Below are 24,237 nucleotides of genomic sequence, written 5' to 3'. Positions count from 1 at the left end.
CTGACTTCTATTCTTTTCAGCAGAACACTGTCACAATAGTTACTGCATTTCCTTTACTACTAAAATCATAATATTTAGGGAGAAATGCTTGTTAGGCATAGAGGGAAAGCTACCACAACTCAAAACTGGACTTTGCTTTTCTTCCTTCTTCTAGGAATTGACTCAAGCACAAGAGAAATATTCAGTGAAAAAAGGAAGAAATGACAACTTCATCAGAAGGCAGACTTATTAGGTAATTAAGTATCATTGAATTCAGTGGAATTTACTTTCAGCTAACTACATTTAGGATTGGGCTGTAAAAACAAACTGAACAAGCTGAAAAAGTAACACTGGCAAGGTATTTATATTATTTATCAACACATCTATCCTATATTTCTTCCGTGAGAGAGGCTGAAGAGAGTTTATGCAGGAGCTTTTAGGAGGTATCCAATCTAGATGCTTAAACAGACTGCTTATGTTCAGCAGGATAGTAGCATTATGTTCCTTCAAATCATTCCTGGGATCTGCGCTGTATGTCTAAGGAACATGCTTCTTAAAACTTGTTTATTTTCATCACACTTTTAAACAGTCTCATGAACAGACTACTTAAAGCACTCATCTGAGCTCTTCCTTTTGTATGCTATGGAATAGCATTGTTCTAAATTCTTATTGTAATGTGTTATTGTTTTTGAAATAGTGTGAACAATCATCTTGAGCATTTATCAGAAAAAGCAGCAGCAATGACAAACAGTAACAATCAAGACTTCAAGTACAAATTGTATCCACAAAAAAGTAAAAATTCAACTGCCACTAACATATAGCATATATGGAGAAAACAACAGCTATTTCTCTCTGATATAAGCCATAATCTATGAAGATGGCAAACACATACTATGAAGTGTAATCAAATGATGTGTCTGAAAGCTTAATTTCATAACAGTGCACATTAAAACAGGGTCAACTTGCTAAATCGAAAACAATAAAAGAGATTATGACTGTCATTGAAGGGAGGGTGAACAGCAATTAAATATGTCCATTAATATTGGTTGAATACACCTTTTGACCAGAGGCATCCATTTAAAGAAGCAATTAGATAATTATGATGAAGACCAAGCTTCATAAAAGCATTCTGTTTCTTTTTTTAAAAAAGGTAATTGTAATGTCACACAGCTTCGCTTGTGAATAAAAAAGAAAATGAAAGACAAATAGGACAAGAATTTCCTCCATGTAAATCTTTCTTAAACCTCATTCTCTTATATACTTTGGTGTGGATATATTTTCAGTAAATAAACAGCAGCAGCAGCATCCATGATTTTAGAACGCCAGTGTGGTGTAATGGTTAGGGTGTCAGACTAGGGTAAGAGAAACCACAGTTCAAATTCTCACTCCATAATGAATTTCACTGGGTGACCAGGGCCTGTCTCTCAGCCTAAACTACATCACACGGTTGTTGTGATGATAGCCAAGCAATTCTGAACACAGCATACATTTATTTCTATTTTATCTAGAAAACATATTTAAATCACCATACTAAACAAAAACTGTTCCATGTTCCCCATCTAGTTCATTCACTCCTGCTAAAACCTGCACTAGTAAGTCTAGTCTGGTCTTTTAAATCTGCCTATAGAATAAGGTAAGGTAAAAAAAGATAAAGGACCCCTGAACAGTTAAGTCCAGTCAAAGGCAACCATGGGGTTGCGGCACTCATCTCACTTTCAGGCTGAGGGAGCTGACGTTTGTCCACAGATAGTTTTCCGGGTCATGTGGCCAACATGACTAAACCGCTTCTGGAGCAATGGGACACTGTGACAAGCCAGAGTGCATGGAAACGCCATTTACCTTCCTGCCGCAGTGATACCTATTTATCTACTTGCATTGGCATGCTTTCAAACTGCTAGACTGGCAGGAGCTGGGACAGAGCAACGGGAGCTCACTCCATCACAGGGATTCGAACCGCCGACCTTCTGATCGGCAAGCCCAAGAGGCTCAGTGGTTTAGACGACAGTGCCACCTATAGAATATATCAACTCGGTTGCAAGACTGAGGTCAAAATGAATGTTTCCACAAGCAAGCAATGAGATGACTCAACAGCTTCATGCACTTTGGAACCCTGCAAGCAACCAGACAGACCAGTAGTATCCTGATGCAAATGCACCAGCAGATAAAAAGTGAAATGTGCCATACTTTATTTTACAATATTTAAACATGCCCATCCTCTCAAAGTGAGCAACTATTAGCGTCTCATGACAAATATTTATTCAGTAATTTTGACTGCTATTGAAGAAATATTTTTCAATTTAAAGGTTATACCTAACAAAGGATTGAAACAGTTCTAACTAGTTTCTTTAGCTTGAATCATAGTGCATCTCAATATATCTTTATGTTTCAGTAGAGCTGAATCTAATCCAAACAACATTTTAAAATTATTCAATTATTCTCTCCAATTACATGATAGTAAGGATGGCAAAGGATGATGAAAAAGGGGGAGGGGGAAGGGTACAAATGGCTTTTAGGGGTCATTAAGCTTTTCAAAGTCTTAAAGCTCTTTTAAAGCTCCGGCGCATCAAACCTACTAATTAAGTAACAGTGCTAACTCTTAAAAAACATGCTCGCAATCAGCCAACTCTAAACTGTAATGTTTGCTTTTCTGCAATTATGTACAAGTAAGAGACACTTTTTCAACTATATTGATTTTTCCTATTAGTCCCTGGCTTTTCCAATATCCCGCCCCCTGCAAAACAAAACAAAAAAATCTCTTTAAAAGCGAGAATATCATTCTCCCCCACAGAGTGTACAAGCTAACTTCAGCAGACACGACCTTTAGAAAGCACTAATAATGTTCACCCTGTGCTTGGAGGCACTTTGACACATTAGCACTTGGAAAGATCTCCAGGCAGTAGTTTATCAGCAGGGCCCATCCAGGCATGATGAGCACTTTCACAGTGCATTAGCATATATCTAGAGAAAGAATGCTCTGGTCTGAAAGGGCTTTTTATTGTTGGAGCGACCTTAAAGTAAAAAGGGAAAGAGTCCCACTCAAGTTCTCCCTAATATCCAGAAGTGTTTGCCGTGTGACCCACAACTCCATTTATTTATTTGTTATCAGATGCTTCATGCTGTGAGCCTCTAGACCAGGGGTAGGCAATCAAAGGCCTGGGGGCCGGATGCAGCCCAATTGCCTTCTCAATCTGGCCCGTGGCTGGTCCAGGAATCAGCGTGTTTTTACATGGGTATAATGTGTCCTTTTATTTAAAATGCATCTCTGGGTTATTTGTGGGGCCTGCCTGGTGTTTTTACATGAGTAGAATGTGTCCTTTTATTTAAAATGCATCTCTGGGTTATTTATGGGGCATAGGAATTTGTCCATCCCCCCCCCCCCAAAAAAATATAGTCCTGCCCACCACATGGTCTGAGGGATGGTGGACCAGCCCACGGCTGAAAAAGGCTGGTGACCCCTGCTCTAGACCCAGTACTGTTAAAGAGCACAGGATCTTGAAAGATTTACAGAAGGTATCAGAAGGTTTATTTTATGTTTAGACCCCTCAGTAGGGATGGGCAGTATCTGGTTTTCAACATCACAATATAGCACCAGTTAAATATCATGATATATCACTATATATATCTGCGGTGGCAGAGGGCCTTGCTGGGTATTCAATGATATGGTGGTTTATTACACAGCCCTACCCCTCAGTCAACCTTGTCAACCTGCCAACCTAGTAGTTCAAAAGCATTCAGTGCAAGTAAATAAATAGGTACCGCTCCGGCGGGAAGGTAACCGGCATTTCCGTGCGCTGCTTTGGTTCGCCAGAAGTGGCTTAGTCATGCTGGCCACACAAACCGGAAGCTGTACACCAGCTCCCTCTGTCAATAAAGTGAGATGAGCGCCGCAACCCAAGAGTCGTCCACAACTGGACCTAACGGTCAGGGGTCCCTTTACCTTTACCCTCAGTCATCAAAACTGAGTTCAAATGGTATGCTACATTTCTAGGATTCCATGTTAAACAGCAGTGCTAAAACCACACAACACAGAGGCCAAAGAGCAGCTGACAGTACAGGTGTTTATGTGTTTTACTTTATACTTGATTTTAAAAACCAGTCAGGGGCTGGAACCCTCTCCAAGGCAAAGTACAGACTGCAGGTACTCCTGTATATAGCGTACGTATTGTATGTTTCTCTGCACAACCAACTGCAGTGCTCTAAAGAGTAGACTCAATCCTGAGATGGTAGACAGGGTTGCAAACTAACCTGCTCCCCCTTCTCTCTAGGCCCTCTATTGTGCCCCATTTTTCCATGCATCTTGAAGATGGACCATCTGTCTGCAGCTGCCACAGTGAAGATTCCAGGTAATCATAGCTCAGTGGTAGACCACATTCAGATGGTCCCGGCTTCAATTGCTGGCAGCTCTAGATAAAAAAAACCCAAGAAATAGGTGGTGTGAAATAACTTTACCTAGAGAGCAGCTGACAGTCAGAGTAGAGAATACTGCACTTACATGTACTAATAGTCTGACCTGGAGAATGGCAGCTTCCTATGTGATGAGTTGGATTAATTCAGCTTATAACACTTTATCCTTCCTTAACACACATGGTACTTAGATCAGAAAAAGTGCTAGAGTTTCTCTACATTCATAAGCAAAGGTTATATGAATTTGAAGTCACAACTGACAGAAAACAAAGCAATGATGGATGATTCAAAGAGAGATTATCAAAATGGCTGAACAATAAGAACATTTCCAGAATCTCCTGATGTCTTCATTCAGCAAGGCCTACAGGATATTATCAAAGTCCTATTAAATATTATATAAACTCACACTGATTCACTTCCCAAACAGAACTGAGTCACAAAGTTGATGATCTCCCTAGTGTAAACTCGGCTAACTTCAATGAAACAACCCCAGGGAGTACAAGTGCAACAGATTCTCACCCACACTGCTTCACATCAAGGTAACTTGCAATTTAAATTTACTACCTACAGCTAAGCCAAAATAAAGAATTTGCTGTGATTCAAACCTACTGGCATTTACAAGTATACAGACATGTGCAGTGACAGTGCTGTGCTAGAAAGAACTTCAGAAAACCTTTCCTAATTATCTAGAAAGCAGTGCGAAAGAGGTGGAGGTTGGAATGGTGAGACATATGCACATGCTTTTAAGACACGTTCATCATTTCAATCAAAGAATAACCTCTCTCCTTCGTATCTTAAGACTCTAAAAGGCAAAAGGGTGAGACACTTTATGACACATCAGTAAGAATCATATATCCTCTTACATAAGATATCAACAAAGGGGATACAGGTCACTGATCCAAAAAATTGAATGCATCTCATGTACAAACCACACTGTCAGCCCAGGCTAACAGGCATCCTGTGGAAAGGACACAAGCAAAAACAACTGTAAATTCAACTTGCAAAAAAAGAGAGACTTTAAACAAAAAGAAGAAGCTTCACTTCAAAAGGACCAGGTGAAATCTATGTGCCAGGGATTATGAGATTTAACTAGCGTGAAGGCCTTTATAGGCACACTATTGCAGGGCTGAGAATCTGTGACCTCTTGATGCTGCTGCACTCCCATTTACCTTATTCAGGCATGCCCAATGGTCAAGTATGATAGAATTTGGGGTCCAACTCCCTTTGGAAGGCCACAGGTCAGCCACTCCCACTCTGTTGCCTTGACCACTCCACAAGGAAGGGGGTTTTGGTTCAGAGAATAAGGGTGAGGTGCTGGGAGAGTGTTGCCCCAATTAGTGTCCGGCCTCAGTCAAAGAGTTGAATGTGGCTACTCTGTTCAAGTAGTGCGTACGTTTCTGAGACCCCTTTTCTAAACAATCATCCTTGGGACATTCTTTTCCACAGAGGGAAATAATGTCTTCTGAGCTGTTTTAGCTGGTCATTGATGAAACAGCCCCATTCTTAAATACATAGCTTGGAAATAATGCCCCCACTCTTTAAAATGTTGATATTGTGGAACAAGTCCTGCTGTGTTCTACTCAGACTCACTCCCAACTAATTGCAAAGGACTGCAACCTAAAAGACATTAACTATTCCTACAACGATACTGTCATATAAAATAACAAATTAAGTGATTTCATAAGAGCTCAGTGCAATATAGTAATGTCAAACTATGCATCTGATGGTTCTCAACTCACTGCTATAAGACAACACAAGGATCTTCAAGGATTTTGAAGGGTAAAAACAAGAATATTTGATTTATTTTATGTAGCCTTAATAAAGGATGGTCTGTGTTTTGGAACATAGGTAGTCAAAGTGACAGCAGCTGGAATGCTAGCAGAGACTAGCAGCAGAGATGGAAATATCTGTCGATCTGGCTTTCTCAGTTTCTCATTTTTTTCCATCTTAAATCAGCTCTCCACATTTTGCTGCATTCTGCTTTTTTAAAAATCCTCATGAAAATTCATCAGCATTTTAGTGTGATTTTTTCTTAATAAACACATTTTAAATGCAGTTTGGACTAATGTTCACATTTTTTTTGCATACAGTTTTATCCAGTATAATGCATGTATGCATTTTTTACCCATACCTCCATTTCTTTGCACAATATCCCCTAATATATGCATTTTTATAAACTATTGTTTGGATAAAGGAATTGCAAAATTGCAGAAAAGTGAAAAATTCAAAGGATAGCTATGTTTTGGTTTTCATGCTGTTTTGGAAGTTGTGAGTTTGATAGATTTGGCTTTAAATGCACACCAAACAAAATTTCTCCTCCATTCCTAGCCAGCAGGAAAAGGATACAAGTTGGTTAGGCAGGCCTTGGGACAGATCCACATGAAAGTCTTAAAAAATCAATCAAACTTAAAAAATCCATTCAAAGGGGTAGGCTAGGCAAATTGAAAGACCTTCATTATTCAAACCTTGTGTCAAAACTCATGCTGTTTGACATCAGTGCTTGACTTCCATGGCCATTCCCTTCAATGTGTCATTGGCAAAACAACACTCCCTTCAAATATTTCTTACTTCTAGCTATCCTTATGTTTTTGCCATTGTAATGTTAAAATCAAAAGTTCCTGTCAAAACAAAATGCAGCACTTCAAACTGTGCTGGGCCAAAATGACATTTCTGGTTATCAGATATGAAATCAACAGCTCATAATGTAAAAGTTACAATTCCATTGAATTCTTTTACAAGAAACTGAAGAAACTGCAGCAACTTTGCCTGTTTGAAGAAAACTCAAAACTATAAAGAGAAATAGAACAGTCTGAAAGCCAATACCTGATCCAGGAAAAGGAGGAAAAAATTAAAAGGTGCATTACAAAATAATATGCTAAGCAGAAACATATGACAGAATTGCTCGTTCATGCTTGCTTTCCTTATATGTGGCATTATCAGACTCTGCAACAGTTGAAAGATTTTTGGACAGTGAGGAAAGTCATTCTTAATGCTACTACACAATTCTAAAAAAGAAGGTTTTTGAGAAGATAAATGGGAGAAGAGGGATGCCTTTGCATGTGCATGTTTCGTTGCTATTAACCTCCATGTTTTCCATGGAGCGACATACAATTCCAACCTATATGAGTTACAATGAACTAATGAAAACATATTTAAACATATTTTTGGGCAGCGGGTGTTGGATGATCACTGCTTTTCTTTGCAAAGTCCAGTAATATAACAATTCAACTCCTGACTTCCTTTTGCCAGATCTTGGTGGTTGTTATGATTTATATGGTACACTCCTACCAAATGGTGCACAGATGGGTTGCTAATCCAGATCATGGAGAGCCCTGCACCAGCTAAGTTTCAGGAACGGAATGCTATCACAGACCTTTACTCAATTCTCTGGACCAAATTTTCCCATTTTGCTGACAGGAAATTGACTGTAAGGGATAGTTGCTTGTTCAAAGCTTGTCCAAAGTTTCCCATTAAGGATTCAAAATACAAGTCTCTTAGGTTCAAAAACTGTCCACTAATCTCTGCCCATTGGATCTTAGTGTATTTTGAAGATCTGTTGATCCAATTACAACTGATGCAGGGTGGGGCAGGATACCTCTAAACAAAGGCATATTAATTCTCTATTAAGTTTTTCTCTAGTGCAAAAAGGAAACAAAAAAGAATTTAAAGCTTAAGATGGGGGGAAAACAAGTACCGTACCTAAATAATAAGCATTTTTAGAATACAAACAATGGTACATTCCAACACTCAAGACAGAAGGAAACCCTTGCCACATTGCACCTCTGACTGATGAACTCTATCATCTGGTTCACAAGAGCCTCACTAAGTGTTTGGCCTCTTTACAACTTTAAATTGTTGCAGGATATGTTTGTGTATGCAAACACAGGAAATAGAGGGCTTCTCTCAGACAAAATATGTACATATCCTGTAGTTTTTTCTCTTTGTTGGTGATCCTGGAAGAGCAAGTATTGACAACAACACAATATAAGAAGTTACAGGCTTATTTCATTTCTAATTCATGGAGATAAAATTTCTGTTGATAGTGATTGAATCAGTGATTAAAAAAATAAAATAAAATAAAAAGATTATAATATATAAATATGATATGAACCTTATACACATATGATGGGAGCCTTATACTTACAGCCAGTGTTTTTTTTCTGAAATAAATATTCAGGGGTACTCTCATTTTCCTACTGAAAAACTGCCCCTCAATGAGGCCAAACTTAGATTCACAAAATGTTTCGGGGTATGCATCCCCCTGCATCCCCCCAGAAAAAAGCACTGCTTACAGCACCATAAAATACATTATCCCTCATCCTCCATCCACAACTCTTAAGAATTCTACATACTAATTTTTATAGGGGCAGAATACTGGGGAAATTACAATATTAGTAAATCGGTGCATTATATATACCAGAAAGAAAGTAAGGAGAAATTCCATTGGGAAAGCTTCTTGGTTAAATGCTCCTCAGTTCTGCCATTCCTCAGAGGTCAGGGTGATTAGAAGAGATTATTTTTTTCTTCACTGCAACAGGTTTTAGTGGCCTGTGAAGGTGCTACTATAAATTAATTGTCCCTTTTGTACCCACTTCCCAGAAAGGGAGGCTGGGTTCCTGGGCAGGGTGTGTGTTTGTGTATTGGTAGCAATTCTTCCACTCCGGCCTATCACAACGCACTGCATCCCAGCATAGATGCACCTTGGCACCATTTTGAAAGAGGCAGTCATCTCCCTGTGTTACCAATGACAACTATATTTGTAGAGACATGAGTATATAGCGCTTCCCAGTTTACCCAGGGAAGAAATAAGGAAATAGTGTGCTTGTTAAGTTCTAATTCCAGATGTCTTTTTGCTTTACAAAACGGAAACACTTAGGCTCCAATTCGAAGTAGGAGAGAGACTTCTTAACCCCTTGAAAATTCACATTCCCTGTTGCTTTTACTGCCACTGTACAAAAGGTACAAATAACAGAGATGTGTACCCCCCCTCTAATTTTCAGTAATCGCCACAGGTACAGTGAAAAGGGTTGCCATATTTCAAAAAGTAAAAATCCAGAGCTTTTTTTGCAAAATCTCCCCCCCCCCAAAAAAAGAGAGAGATTGTGAGCTATTTTTAATAAAACTTGTGAAAATCTACACTGCCAACATGGGCCCGGACAGTTTACAAGGGCTGAATACCAGCTATGTCGAGGAAATTCCGAACGTATGGCTACCTTAGCAGTGAATGTTAGTTTCCTCTGGATTCACCAGAGTTATTTATCCATGCCATAACCCCAAGTTTCCCATAGCAGCACCTTAACAGCTGCTGCCAAACTTGGCTTTGCACAGGTTACAAATTGTCATTGCATGGCCAGCTCCTGCAATGGTACCTCCCACTAGCTCCCACCCTCTGGTCATCCATGCACTGAAGCTTGCTGGAGGCACATATGCCAATGTTGACTTCATGCATTGTTGACTCTGAGTGCCATGTGCCCCAGCCAGTATGTCCAATGGCTGGGGTTGATAGTTCAACAACATCTTCAGAACATTGTGCTGGCTACTTCTGTCATAGGCTCTCTCAGGAGTCAGCTATACAGCTGCAAATAAAAAGTTTTAAGTGTGGTTTAAGTGCAATATACAATGTGACACTAGATGGTGATGGTGAGCCTTATGGAAAATTCAATGTATTTTTTAAAACTTTTTTTAGAAAAAGCATTTTCAAAGCTGTTTTATATGTGTGTCTGGATTCCACCTCAGTCACTGGTCAGGACTCCAAATAACAGGGTGAGCCTATGTGTGTGCGGCAGGCTTCCCTTTGCAGATGTTTCCCAAACCCATGGATGGTGGGGCAGGGGGACTGCTGAGGGAGTCCCGGGCAGGTGTCCCAGGTCTCCCACTCCACATGACTGCAAATATGTGGAGGAGTGTGACCATTCATATCCAGTTAAAATGTAGGCTGGGTGTTAAAGGGGAGAATTTTCCCCACTAGCTAATATCAAAACAGACACCTAGATATTTTATTCCTACTCAAATACTTTACTTTTCCCCTGGTTTTATTGCTAGAAATTATGAACTGGCATTCCCCCCCACCCCCCACTGGCATTTTTGTGGAGAAATACATAGAACATGAAACAGCTGTGGTGCGCTTAGCTGCACCAGAGCTCTTTCAGTCACCGAGCAAAGAGAAAATACTTGGGGTTAATAGAAACTCTACTGGGCTAAGTAAAAAATAAATAAATAAAATAAAAATCACCTCTGTGAAGGCAGATTTATTAACTGGAACATCTGTCTAGAGAGACAAAAATAGGAAGCTAAAGCTAGAAACAGATAAGAAAAGTGCAAGATCCTTTAATGAAACAAGAGTCTTTGCTCCTTAATCACCTTCTCCCCCAACACCATATCAGTCGTTCCTGCTCTAGGTGATAGCACATCCTTCTTTGAAATGAAGTATCATTAAGCTCCAGTCTATCAAGCTGCAGCTTTGCTCCAAAGAGCACCCTACTTAAAATCAACAATTGCAATGGAAATACCAGGTCTGTTGAACTTTTGCTGGGAAAGCGATTAATCTCACAGTGACATTTTGGAGGTCTTGACAAAGCCACATTTCCAAACAAGATAAACCCCGTCTCCCAACACTCTGTATTGGAATAAGGAACCAAGCACAGTGCTTGAGACAGCAGGGAATTACCAATGGCATGCTAATTACCAGCCTGGTCCAGAAATAGCTGGATGCCACAGCCTTGTTTTGGCATGCATTGCTTTCTGCAGTGCCATATTGAATGCCCCTGAAAAGCAAAAATACTGGAACCACTGGGTTGAAGGGTTCAACGTCAACAGAATTGTGTATCCATTCACTTGTAGTGGTTAGAAGGTTGGACAAGGACTTGGGAGGCCAGGATTCAAATCCCTATTTAGCCATGAAGTTCACTGGGTAGCCTTGAGCCAGTCACTGTTTCTCAGCCTAGCCTAACTCACAGGGTTGTTGTGAGGATAAAATGGGGAAGGGATAACCATGTTTCCACCTTGAGCTCCTTGTAGTAAAGCTGGGATATAAATGTAATAATAATAATAATTAACCATGATGAATGATGATGGCAGTTGTAGACCAAAAGATTTATGTAATTCATCTACAGTGGTACCTCAGGTTAAGTACTTAATTCGTTCCGGAGGTCCGTTCTTAACCTGAAACTGTTCTTAACCTGAAGCACTATTTCTGGGTTAGCGGAGTCTGTAACCTGAAGCATCTGTAACCTGAAGCGTATATAACCTGAGGTACCACTGTAATTAATTTCACAAATTACATTATGTTGTCATGTTATTCCACCCCATTTGTTTTTATGCAGAGGAAATACAACACAAATGGAGGGAAATGTAATCAATTTTGTATCACTTGCAGACTGAAAGAAGCAGCGACAGCAAATATGAGCAGATTGATTTTTGTTTGTGAGATGGGATGAACAAGTGAACACCAACAATTTCTGCTCCTTTTTCTGTTTTCATCGGCATTCTCCAGCATCTTTAGGTGGTCAGCTTCAGAGATTCCAAAACGGTTCTTATTTCTGCTAAGAGATCTTTTAGGGTTTATTCATACTTACTTTTCCTCTGCTCTTTCCAGGCACGGTCTGCACTTTAAAGCTTCATGTCTGAATGCCCCCGCCCCCCGCTCCAGAGCTTTCCCTATGAAAACCCACTCTCTAAAGCTCAACAGGAGCAATGGCAATCTGCGAAAAACCCAAATTGACGTAAGCTCTGATTACAGGTAGGTAGCCATGTTGGACTGCCATACTCGAAACAAAATTTAAAAATTCCTTCCAGTAGCACCTTAGAGACTAACTAAGTTTGATATTGGTATGAGCTTTCGTGTGCATGCACACTTCTTCAGATATACTGAAACAGAAGTCACCAGACCCTTATATATAGTGAGAGGGTGGGGAGGGGTATTACTCAGAAGGGTGGTGGGAATGGGTGATTGCCTGATAGGTGTGGTAAACCTGTTGACGACTGTTAACGACTGCAATTGGTCTTACAGGAAAAAGCAAGGGGTGAGATGGCTAAAAATAGCATTATCACGTATAATGAGATAAGAATCCAATGTCTCTATTCAGACCAGGTCTCTCCATGGTTTTAAATTTGGTAATAAGTTGCAATTCAGCAACTTCTCTTTCCAGTCTATTTCTGAAATTCCTGATGTCAGATTTATGTCCATTTATCCTTTGGCGTAGGAATCACAAGACAGAGAAACCAGTAGGTGAACACTTCAATCTCCCAGGACATTCTATACAAGATCTCAAAGTAGCTGCCATATTACAAAACTGTTGAAGTCTTCCAGGGCCATTTGAAATTGCTTGGTGGCCACCCCTTTCCTAGAATCCAGCTAATAGAAAGCAGGAAAGAGATGCGGATCAAAATCAGAATGGAACAGGTATAGAGGAATGTTCAACTATATGAATCTTGGTCTAATACAGCATGATACTTTTTATGTTCTTCCAACAATCAAAAGGTAAAAAGGTAAAAGACCCCTGGACAGTTAAGTCCAGTCAAAGGCGACTATGCGGTTGCAGCGCTCATCTCACTTTCAGGCCGAGGGAGCCGGCGTTTGTCCACGGACAGCTTTCCGGGTCATGTGGCCAACATGACTAAACCGCTTCTGGCGCAATGGGACACCGTGATGGAAACCAGAACACACGGAAACACTGTTTATCTTCCTGCCGCAGTGGTACCTATTTATCTACTTGCATTGCAATGCTTTCAAACTGCTAGGTTGGCAGGAGCTGGGACAGAGCAACGGGAGCTCACTCCATCATGGGGATTCAAACCATCAACCTTCCGACCGGCAAGCCCAAGAGGCTCAGTGGTTTAGACCACAGCACCATACAAGGTATGAGTTACATTTAAGAAAACTAATAGCACCCTTTCCCCAATATATCATATTTCTCCATAAGCTCAACCAATCTGCTTGTAAGTACAGTTTCTATTAATTTGCCCAGGATGGCAGTCAGAGTCTTGTCCAGATCCAACACAGCATATTGCATCCATGGGATGGCTTTTGGAATGATTACAAAGAACCCACACAAATGAAAACATTTTGTCCTAATGTGTTACCTGTGCAATGTGTTCAAAGACAATTCTGGGAACATGATCCCAGATACCAATTCAAGCAAGCTAGAATGTTCATATCTGAACAAGTTGCAAAAATCATAAGTGGACCATTTAGATATGCTATTGTTACATATAGAAGGATAATGAATCTACATAATGAACGTTATTCAACCCAATGAACTAAAATGAGAGGATGCAATTTGGCCAAGATCCAAAGAACCACATAACTAGTTACACTTGTCTAAAGAAGCTTTGTGATTCTGTTTTTCAAACAGCAGTTCATCCAAAGTCACACACAAACCCCTTTTGAAGAAGAAAAAAAAGGGGGGTCTTTCAAAAGCAGTTTGTGATATGGCAGAAGGATCTCATTCATTCATTCATTTGGGGTGGGGGTGGGGGGTAATGTCCAAACTCCTGACTCTTTTAATCTTAGCCAAGCTGGAAGTTCATTGTTTTAAAATAGACACAAATATATGCAGTTTATGATAAACACTATGTGTGATAGGTGAAAATTTCAAGGAAGCAGATTTTGGCTCAACGTTAGCAGAACATTTGCTTGTTGACCATAGAACAGACTGCCCTGGGTAGTAGATGGCTCTCTCTCTCTTCGCTGGATAAATTTATGCAAAGACTGGAGAGTTATCTGTCTAGGATTTCCTACATGGAGCAGGGTGGTGATGGTCAGACTACATTACCACCGAAGTACCTTCCCATTCAAAAATTCTATTATGCTAACATATGTGCAGAATTGTGGTCTGAACACCAAAATTTCCAGGAAAGTTTATTTTACATAAAATCCATCTACAGTCACTGATGGTCTTATAAAGTATGTTTTATGAATTACAGGTGTTCTTCTACAACTTTGATAAACATTAGCCATTTACTGCTGCTGTTTGGAAGCTGGAGGAAGGTCATAATGCCTACAAGAATGCTCACTATGTTATGTGTCATTAATTCAATCTGCTATAGTCCTTTATTTTGATTAAGCATGCATGTGTAAGATGGACAAAGTGACCATGTTCTTAAACAACCTCACACTCCTACAACTTTGTGTTCCTGCATTCAATACCAATTCCAGCGCCGAGGGCTTGCTGTGAGAAGCCAAGTTACAGGGAACCAGGTAGAGGGCCTTCTCGGTAGTTGCACCCACCCTGTGGAACGCCCTCCCACCAGATGTCAAAGAGAAAAAGACTTTTAGAAGACATCTGAAGGCAGCCCTGTTTAGGGAAGCTTTTAATGTTTAACAGACTATAGTATTTTAATATTTTGTTGGAAGCCGCCCAGAGTGGCTGGGGCAACCCAGCCAGATGGGCGGGAAATAAATAAATAAATAAATAAATAAATAAATAAATAAATAAATAAATACAGTGGTACCTTGGGTTACATACGCTTCAGGTTACAGACTCCCCTAACCCAGAAATAGTACCTCGGGTTAAGAACTTTGCTTCAGGATGAGAACAGAAATCAGGCGGCGGCAGCGTGGCAGCAGCAGGAGGCCCCATTAGCTAAAGTGATGCTTCAGGTTAAGAACAGTTTCAGGTTAAGAACAGACCTCCGGAACGAATTAAGTACGTAACCAGAGGTACCACTGTGGTGTTGTTGTTGTTGTTGTTGTTGTTGTTGTTGTTGTTGTTGTTGTTATTAATTCAGTTATTGAGAGATAAACAGTTTATCTTTATGGAACATTCCTTCCCACCCCCCTTTCATTGGAAGTATTGAAAAATATGAATTTTGCAGTGCAGACCTCTCACATACTATGCCTTTGGGATCTCTAATTTAGACATTTTTGAATTTTTTCTTAGTATTGCGTATTCTGTCATTATTATAACAGACATACAAACTGATCTTTGGTAGGAAATGCTTCCTTTTCCAATCTGATCTTGTTTTATTTTAATTTGTATTTGTATTCTACATTTCCAACAGGAATACTGAGCTGAAAGCAACTAGCAGCAGCAGCATTAAAAATTAACATTACAATCAATATAATTATATCAGTAAAACTATAACCATATCAGTAACAGTTTGAGCAAATAGCACAGTCAACGCATTCTGGTAAATAAAATTCACAGGTATTCCAGCAATCTGGGCACTGGCAATCCCAAAGACTGGTTACTGTAATGTACCATGTGTGAGGCTACCTTTGAGACTGGTCCAGAAGCTGCAGCTAGGGCACAGTGCAGCAGCCAGACTACCGACTGAATCTTAGTGTCAGCCTATGTCCCTTGTTGAAAGAACTGCACAGGCTCCCATTATGGTACTCGCCCAGGCTGAAGGTAAAACTGATAGTATATAAAGCTATAAACAACCTGGGAACAAGCTATTTGAGAAACTGCCTTATTCCACCTGTACCCCTTACTCACTGTAGTCTTTCGGAGATGCTCTTCTGACTGTGCCATATGTCACTGAGATCTACCTCATGGCCACCCAGAGCAGAAGTTTTAACACTATTGCACCTATTTTATGGAATTCCTTCCCTTTGGACACGTGGCAAGCATCTATGGTGCTATATGCTTTAGACACTTGTTAAAAACTTTCTTACTCATGCAGGCTTTCCCTTTAGTGTGACCCACCCATGTTGACCACACTACTGAAGGCACTTTACTGTTTTTGTGTTGTTGTTGTTGTTTGTCTTTTACTTTGTATATACAGTGGTACCTCGGGTTACATACGCTTCAGGTTACAGACTCCGCTAACCCAGAAATAGTGCTTCAGGTTAAGAACTTTGCTTCAGGATGAGAACAGAAATCATAGTCCGGCAGCACGGCAGCAGCAGGAGGCCCCATTAGCTAAAGTGGTGCTTCAGGTTAAGAACAGTTTCAGGTTAAGTATGGACCTCCAGAACGAATTAAGTACTTAACCTGAGGTACCACTGTACTTTCAAGTCTCAAAATTGTGCGAGATAACGATCTTGATAGCTTGATCGTTGAGCCGTGTACTCAGACAGCTTTACGATCCCAATCCGTCATTCGCAGCGTCCGGCACGCTTCTTTCTCAGCTGCGCAACAAAGTCTGCTGTCTCTTTGGCCACGGCTTAGCAGAGTAGCAGACAGCGGTGTAAAACAGTCTTTTTCTCCCTTGCTCCATGCAAGCATACACAGACAGCTTCGTCTATTTACAGCTTTTATTCAAACATTTGTCCATCACTGCTTGCAGCCATGTTAAAACATGTCCGTCTCTCTCAAGACACACAGAGAGAACAACAAGATACAGTCTCCTCCCAGACTCCTCCCAGCTTCTACAGCTGACGTCACATCAGAAAGTGACGCACAGCTCAGAACACTTAACCAGTTAAGTTCTGAACTCCCACACACCCCCTTGCGTTGCTTTCTGACAAGACCTGTGTAACATCTTCAGCCACACCCTGTGAGATCAATCCCTTCCCCAATGCCTTGCGCCCTACCTTGGCGCACCTGTTGGGCATCTGTGGAATCACCTCACAACTCTCAGAATCGCACTGTGCGAAACTTACCCACGTACCTGTGGCCTGGTACCTCTCAGGTGGAATACCCTTGGTTGTGCGACTGGATCGCCTAGGCACAAACTCTGGTGTTTCCTCTGGCTCACTGTCACCAGCAGGTGTGTCCTCTGCATCACAGGATTCCCCCTCTGACTTAAAGCGTCTTCGAATCCTCTCCATTACACTCACAGGAGAACTAGGCTCACTCTTGGGCTGTCCTTTTCTAACAACTTGTGGAGACGCCCCACCCTGCTCCTGACCCTGGTCAGTGACCTGGTCGTCATCAGCAGACTCAGCCTCTTCTTCCTCCTCACCAGAACTGTCCTCTGGATCAGAGAGACATTCTGAAAGAACATCACGCTGTGCAGAAATCTTTGGCCTTTCATACTGCTCAAAGAATTCAGCGTGTTTACTGACCAGCACCTTACTCTGATCACCTGACGGATAAGCAAATCTCCATGCACGAGCGTCTGGCTCATACCCACAGAAGATCATTTTCTGGACTTTGTCTCCATCTGGCCCTTGCAAAGCCTTAGGCACAGGGACAACCGCAGGAGATCCAAACTTGCGCAGAAAGTGAACCTGGGGTTTGCGGCCATTTAACAACGAGTACGGTGTGTCACCTACCAGTGAGTTGTAGACACGATTCCAGGTGAACGACACACAACGGATTCCCTCCCGCCAAAACTTTGGAGGTAACCTGGCGTCTTTCAGCATCACCTGTCCAGCCTTAACCAGAGCTTCACTTCTCAGCTCTGCCACCCCCCTCTTACTGGGTGAAGTAACTGTGTGACGTATCCCTCTTCTGTGAAAGAACTGCTGCAAAGCAGAACCAGTGTACCTAGCATTTCTGTCACTGACGATCGCTTGAACCCTGGTGGAGAATCTCTGTTCCACCCCCTCAACCCAGCACTTGATCAGCTGTGCTGCATCCTCCCTGGATTTGAGGCCGTGGGTCCAGGTGCTCTGCGAAAAATCATCCAAAAAAGTTAGCAGAAACCTGGCCCCTCCCAGACTTGGTTCCTTGACAGGACCGGCCAAATCTATGTGAACCAACTCAAAAGGTTTAGTGGCAACCCGTTCCACCTTTGGGTAACTGCACCCCCTCACCTTCGCCTGCTTGCATGTGGCGCAACTAATGGCACGTCCACAATCTCTAATTTTACACCCTCTGGTAACCTCAGGAAGTACTTGCAGTTCTTCTAGAGAACTATGATTGGTCCTCTGATGCCATGCACAAGCACATTGAACATGAGTGGGAACTGTAGCACGCTGCGCCTGTGCTCTCTCAACCTTCCCCTCACCCCCAAGAGACGTTTTAAGAATGAAAAGATCATTCTGCCCCTTCTTAACCGTGGCAAGTAACCTCCCTCCTCTGGAGATTGTGCAGACATCATTTTCAAAACAAACTTTGAACCCCTTACTTAACAAATAAGGCACAGATAACAAACAATGATCCCCCTCTGGGATAACACAAAACTGCAGCGTCTCCTGCAAAACAGAAAAATAGGCATTAGCAAACTTATCAGTCCTTTGTCCTTTTGAAACTGCCGTGCAATTCCACATCTCGACTGCAGGGGTCTCTGGAACCATGTTGCGGTTGGCTGTAGAGTCGATGACAAAGCTAAGCTTGGAATTTTCCACACAGCTGTGCTCAAACAAGGCCATGCAGGCAGTTGTTTGAAAAGACTCTTCCTGTTGTTTACCCCGACGCCCACCTGCACGTCTTCCTGCCTGGCCAGTCTTGTTGCCATGGAAACTCGCCTGGTTCCCATGAGAAGTGTCCTTGAAAACATCCTGTCTTGGCTCTGTGCTCCGGTGGGGGCAACTGCGACGCAAATGGTCTGGTGAATTACAGATGTAGCAACGACGAACAAACAAGGCCTGGACCGTGCATTCCGCTGGCCTGGCTCCGCCCTTACTCCCAGAGCTCCCGGTGCCAGCTTTGCCCTCCTTCTGGCGTCGTAATTCTTCATCCTGCAAACGTCCTGCCTGTCTTCCCATTCTCCTAAAGGGGGCCCAAGCGTACTTACGATCAGGTACAGCTTCTCTGCCTCACCCTTCCGTGGAGAAACGACAGCAGCTGCGTCTCAGCTTCCAGCTCCAGCCAGCTTTCTGTATCAGAAGCTCTCACTGTCTCTCGGAAGCAGGCAAAAACTCCCTCTGCTTCCCGGCATTAGGCTAGACTCAAGGAATGCAGCTTCCAACCTCCAGCTAGCTTCTGTGCCGACTTCAAAGCGTTCCTGGAGCTCACACCGACTGTTTTACGAGCGTTTACTGACCTTCCCATAACCTGTCAGAGATAACGATCTTGATAGCTTGATCGTTGAGCCGTGTACTCAGACAGCTTTACGATCCCAATCCGTCATTCGCAGCGTCCGGCACGCTTCTTTCTCAGCTGCGCAACAAAGTCTGCTGTCTCTTTGGCCACGGCTTAGCAGAGTAGCAGACAGCGGTGTAAAACAGTCTTTTTCTCCCTTGCTCCATGCAAGCATACACAGACAGCTTCGTCTATTTACAGCTTTTATTCAAACATTTGTCCATCACTGCTTGCAGCCATGTTAAAACATGTCCGTCTCTCTCAAGACACACAGAGAGAACAACAAGATACAGTCTCCTCCCAGACTCCTCCCAGCTTCTACAGCTGACGTCACATCAGAAAGTGACGCACAGCTCAGAACACTTAACCAGTTAAGTTCTGAACTCCCACAAAAATATACACCCTTTTGTAGCTGACCATGGCATTCAGGACACATTCTAGAGTTTCAGCAATCTGACATGGGAATGACTTTAAAATTCTCAGATCTATGTTGCAGAATAATTGAAGTCAATAAAACAAAAAGCTAGATGAACATTTGGCTCTCATGTGTTCTTGCTGTTTATTCTACCAATCTGTTCTAAAACTTTTTCCATTGACATTTCAGGTTGTGACAAAAATGGCACACTGCTGGTTGTCTTTCCAAAAGCTTTTCTACTGACAACGGAAATTAAACTTCCATCACATAAGGTCTTTCCAGAAAAAAATCTGTCATCGTTAGCATTCCTTTTACAGTTCAGTGGGGCAATGGCCCTAACTTTGGTCAGCTTCCATTTTCCTCTGCATTTCAAATGTCTGTTAACTCTCTGGTTTAACAATTGCTTGACCCTCTTCAAGGAAAGTGTCTGAATTAAAAGGTACAGTCCTACTTAAATTCAAGTGGTCACCTCCAGAGGTGTTTTTAATGATCCACTTCATTTTAAGAGTCTCCATGCTCTCATATGTTATTCACCCCAATCTGCCAGTATTTGCACTCAAGTTCCAACCTCTATTTCCTTGCCTGATAAACAACTAAGTGAAGTTTCATGCGTTACAATTGCTGTGAGAAACGCTTTAGCTGTGAGGTCCTGCAAGATTCCATCTTATCCCTCGTGCTCTTTAACATCTGTGTAAAATTGCTGAGCAACATCATCTGAGGGTTCAGAGGAAGGTGTCATTAGTATGCTAAGGACACTCAACTTTACTTCTCTCCATCACTGGAAGCAGGTGAGGCTACGCAGGTGATAAATTTGTATGTGCATTCTGTAATGGTCTTGATGAGTCCCAATAATTTGAAAATGAATCTCAACAAGAGAGAAAAACTATGGTTCTTTGGTTTTGGAAATTGGCATCTATTGTGCTTGGTAGATAAAGTTACCCTCATAGGCACTATTTAATAGATGCCCATGACATTTACATCTACTGCAACTACACAGGTGGAGGCCCAGGGCAACTATACCACTTATCGCTGCCATTTCTAAGTAGTGTACAGTGATGTCACAAAAGAAACACAAAAGATAAAATTAACCATAAAATTAAAAAAAGCTTACTGAAAAATGCCAGCTTTTAAAAAAGGGTTTTCACTTTTCACCAGGGAATGGTTCTCCCTATGGGCAATAACACCTTTACCAGAGCGCATCTCAGCTCTTTAAAAATCTCTAACATGCACCCAGTACATATGGTTCTAGAATCTCCTGGAGGCTTGAGGAGGAGGAGGAGGAGGAGGAGGAAATGGAGGGACATCAACTCATATTCCAAAAGTATTCCTTCATCAGTATCATTGGAGTTGGGGGGAATGAAAAGTAAACATTTATGGCAGAGATGGTTTTATGTGGCTGAAATATTAAGTAGTTCTTAAAAATACACCACTGATTTAAGACTGGAGATTAAGTGAAGACCATTCACTTAAAACACATTTTCAGCATAACCCACCCGCCCCCCAAAAAAGAATTCTGGAAGTTTACTGTAGTTTACTTTTGAGAGCTACTATTTCCAGCACCCTTGACAAACTATAGTTTCCAGGATTCTTTGGGAGGGGGAATGTGCTTTAAAGTATGGTGTGTACACAGCCCAAGGTGGAGGACCATCTCTCCAAAGTATGCCAAAGAACAATGACCAGGACTACAGCAGGGCAACTGTGCCTGTTCCATCTCCACGATAATAATGAATCAGACATGTCAATGTTGCTGTCTCGATATTGTACCACAGTGTGAAAGCAACACAGAACATTAGCAGATGCTACATATTGTTGAAAAGAGTAATTCATGCATCTGGTAAGGGGGGGGGGGGACGGGTGAATCAAAATGTTGTAGAAATTACCACTTTTGAGGACAAGGCAGACTATTGTGTTGGTATCTGAATTGCTTCTCAGTAATCTGTTCTCATCGTGTATTAACAATATATACATGAACAGCTTGCTTGTAAGATTCATCCTCCTACACTCTTAAGACCACTCATTAAAGTTTATAATCTATGGAGAAAAGTATGAAGTCTTAAAAAGAAGTGAGGCACTCGTAGTTACTAACAGAAATTCTCTCTCTCCCAAATGATTGAGAAATGGGAATTAGTGAAACCACATTATAGCTGAAGAGAAAGGCAGAAAGGCAGCATAGAAAATTTAAATAAACATGATTTGTTTGCATATACTAAGGCATCCACTTAAGGATCAATACTTTGCCAGTAGGAAGGCAACTTGACTTACTAATTGGTTATACCTATTGTTCCAACTTCCAGAACCTTTTTTGTCCTGCATCATAATCCTGAACACATGAAGTTGGAAGCAAGCAGTGGTGATTACAATTTGGAACTATGTGGTTGAAATCAGCCAATTTGCATGGGTGGAGAGCTTCAGGAATTGAAACACGGCTTTGGTCTGCTTCGATCCAGCTGGGGGAAATTTGAATGTGGAAGCAGGCTTCCAGTGTATATCCTTAGCTGAATTGGGTATTGTACATGTAAATAGGCACTGCACACAGGTTTCCTAATCCAGCAGCCTGGGTTGCATATGCAAAAGCTCTTCTTAAAATGCCTAAAATTAGCATGTAGGAGGGCAAGTGAGTTCAGTCTCTGCCTCTTCCCTGCTAAAAAGCTAATTTTCACTCATTTAGATGCCCAATAATTTATTTATTTATTTATTTATTTATTTATTTTGAATTGGTAGATCCTGCCTATGCACCACTTAGAGTGGCTATCAAGAATTCAAAGCAACCATAAAATACAATGGTATATATAAAGTGCAGCAGTGAGTCTATAAGAAAAGCATTGGATAAAAACCTGCCTAGCTGATAAAACATCTGCCTAAACTAAAAGGTTTTTGTTATACAGTAAAACACCACTGGGGAATCAAAGAGTTCTGTAAATTGGGTGAAGCCACAAAGGAGGTCTTTTCCCTAGCTCTTATCAGCCAAGCCTGCACCATCAAGAAGACAAAAAGACAAGCTTCTGTCAAATCTTTTGGAGCAGGAAGGCTGGTAGGAAGAAGGCAGCCCCTGAGGTTTCCTGGACCGATGCTATTTATAAAGGTCATCCTCAGTGCTTTGAACTGGGCCTGGAGACAAACAGGTAATCTCTGAATGCCCCAATTCAGTCAGGACATCCTATTTTGGGGGGCTGTGTTCTCCAGAGCACGGTGCCCAAAATGTGTGTTTTTGGGCACCACGGCCTGAAAGATGTTTTGGGGCACAATCTCTCATGGGTCATATCACATGACTTGTGCAGGATTGTGTCCCAAAAGATGTGTGTCTAAGTTTTCTGGGCAACATGTTGGAGGGTATGCAAACCAGCCTGCGTCTTGGACACTGGGATAAGTAAGTTGTTCATAATCTTAAATAATATTTATAAGAAACAAACGTGCATCTGAAGTATAAACTAAACTGGGTTTTTTACTTGAGCCATCCAGTGTTGAAAACTGGAAAAGGTATCTTATAAGTTACCACATGGCAGTCTAAATTCTGCAGGTTGTGCCTGTCAGCTTATCTGCCCTAGGTCATCAATGTCCCTGAAAAACATTGTTTCTGGCTTGACAAACTGTGCAGTTCAAGGCCTCAAGCCATTGTATATGCAAGTTGAAAAGAACACAGAGAAAATGTGTGCCTTTTGCATCAGGGATTGTGATAAAGTTCTCCATCAAGTTCTTAATTAGTGGCAACTGAGCACATGTTGCAGTGCAAAAGACACCATCACAGTGCACATTATTCATAGTTGCAGCAAAAAGTTTAAACTGGGACCACAACGAAGGCATTTTAAAATTACGTTATAAAAGGTCTTTTTTAAAAATCATACATATTGTTTTTGAATTTGTAATTTCTGGTAACAATGCACAGTGAGGAATAGAAAGAAGCTTGGTTAGTTGTTTTGCACACTCCTTGAGAGGTATATTTTAAAAGCAGCTACTCATGTTTTTCTGTTTAAAAATATATAGTTATTTCGTATAGCACTTTTTGATACATATTTCCAGGACAATTGACATAAAAATTAAATTGAAATAAAATTGGGCATCCAGAGGTTTAGTCTATATTTGTGCATATACTGTACCTCTGAAATTTCTGAAAATTGTGATAATCCTTTTGCCTTCTTTTTATTCATATTGTTCTCTCTCTCTCTCTCTCTCTCTCTCTCTCTCTCTCTCTCTCTCTCTCACACACACACACACACACACACACACAGAGTCGAACAGCACTGAAGTGTAAAATGTGCTTTCGCCAAGGTCAGTTTCTTGTGATTACTTGCCTGTGGCAACTGATGCCAGTCGCAACAGACTGAGTCTCAGCAGTCCCCAAAGTCACATTGGTGCTTATACAGAGGACATCTAGTAGGTTATAGCCACTGTTGTCAGAAGTATCTGCAGTGCTGCTAAATTTCAGCACGCATATTTAACTCTTTGTAACTTAAAAAACAATTTAAAATCAATCCACCCAAGATAAGAGTTTCCGATTTGTTTACGGAGGAAGTATGTTTTATGCATTTACTTTCAATACCCAGTTTTGTTTTGTTTTTGTTTTTTAAAGTTATCTGTGTGGTTTGC

General features: G+C 41.3%; 1 protein-coding gene and 1 long non-coding RNA gene across 7 annotated transcripts in view; one reads left to right on the top strand and one right to left on the bottom strand.

Moving 5' to 3' along the window:
* Positions 1-24,237, bottom strand: part of LDLRAD4 (low density lipoprotein receptor class A domain containing 4) — a 279,034-nt gene that overhangs the window by 193,392 nt on the left and 61,405 nt on the right. The window lies entirely within an intron of this gene.
* LOC309349315 lies at positions 154-13,087 on the top strand. Of its 2 annotated transcripts, none has more exons than XR_014159839.1 (3): positions 154-232; positions 11,759-11,884; positions 11,978-13,087. It is a non-coding gene; the product is annotated as an uncharacterized lncRNA (long non-coding RNA). The 2 variants fall into 2 exon arrangements; XR_014159840.1 differs by lacking the exon at positions 154-232 and adding an exon at positions 4,822-4,922.

The sequence above is a fragment of the Podarcis erhardii genome (genome assembly GCF_964252035.2).
Source record: "Podarcis erhardii genome assembly, chromosome: 8".
Taxonomy (NCBI): Eukaryota; Metazoa; Chordata; class Lepidosauria; order Squamata; family Lacertidae; genus Podarcis; species Podarcis erhardii.
This window is presented reverse-complemented; position numbering and strand designations above follow the sequence as displayed.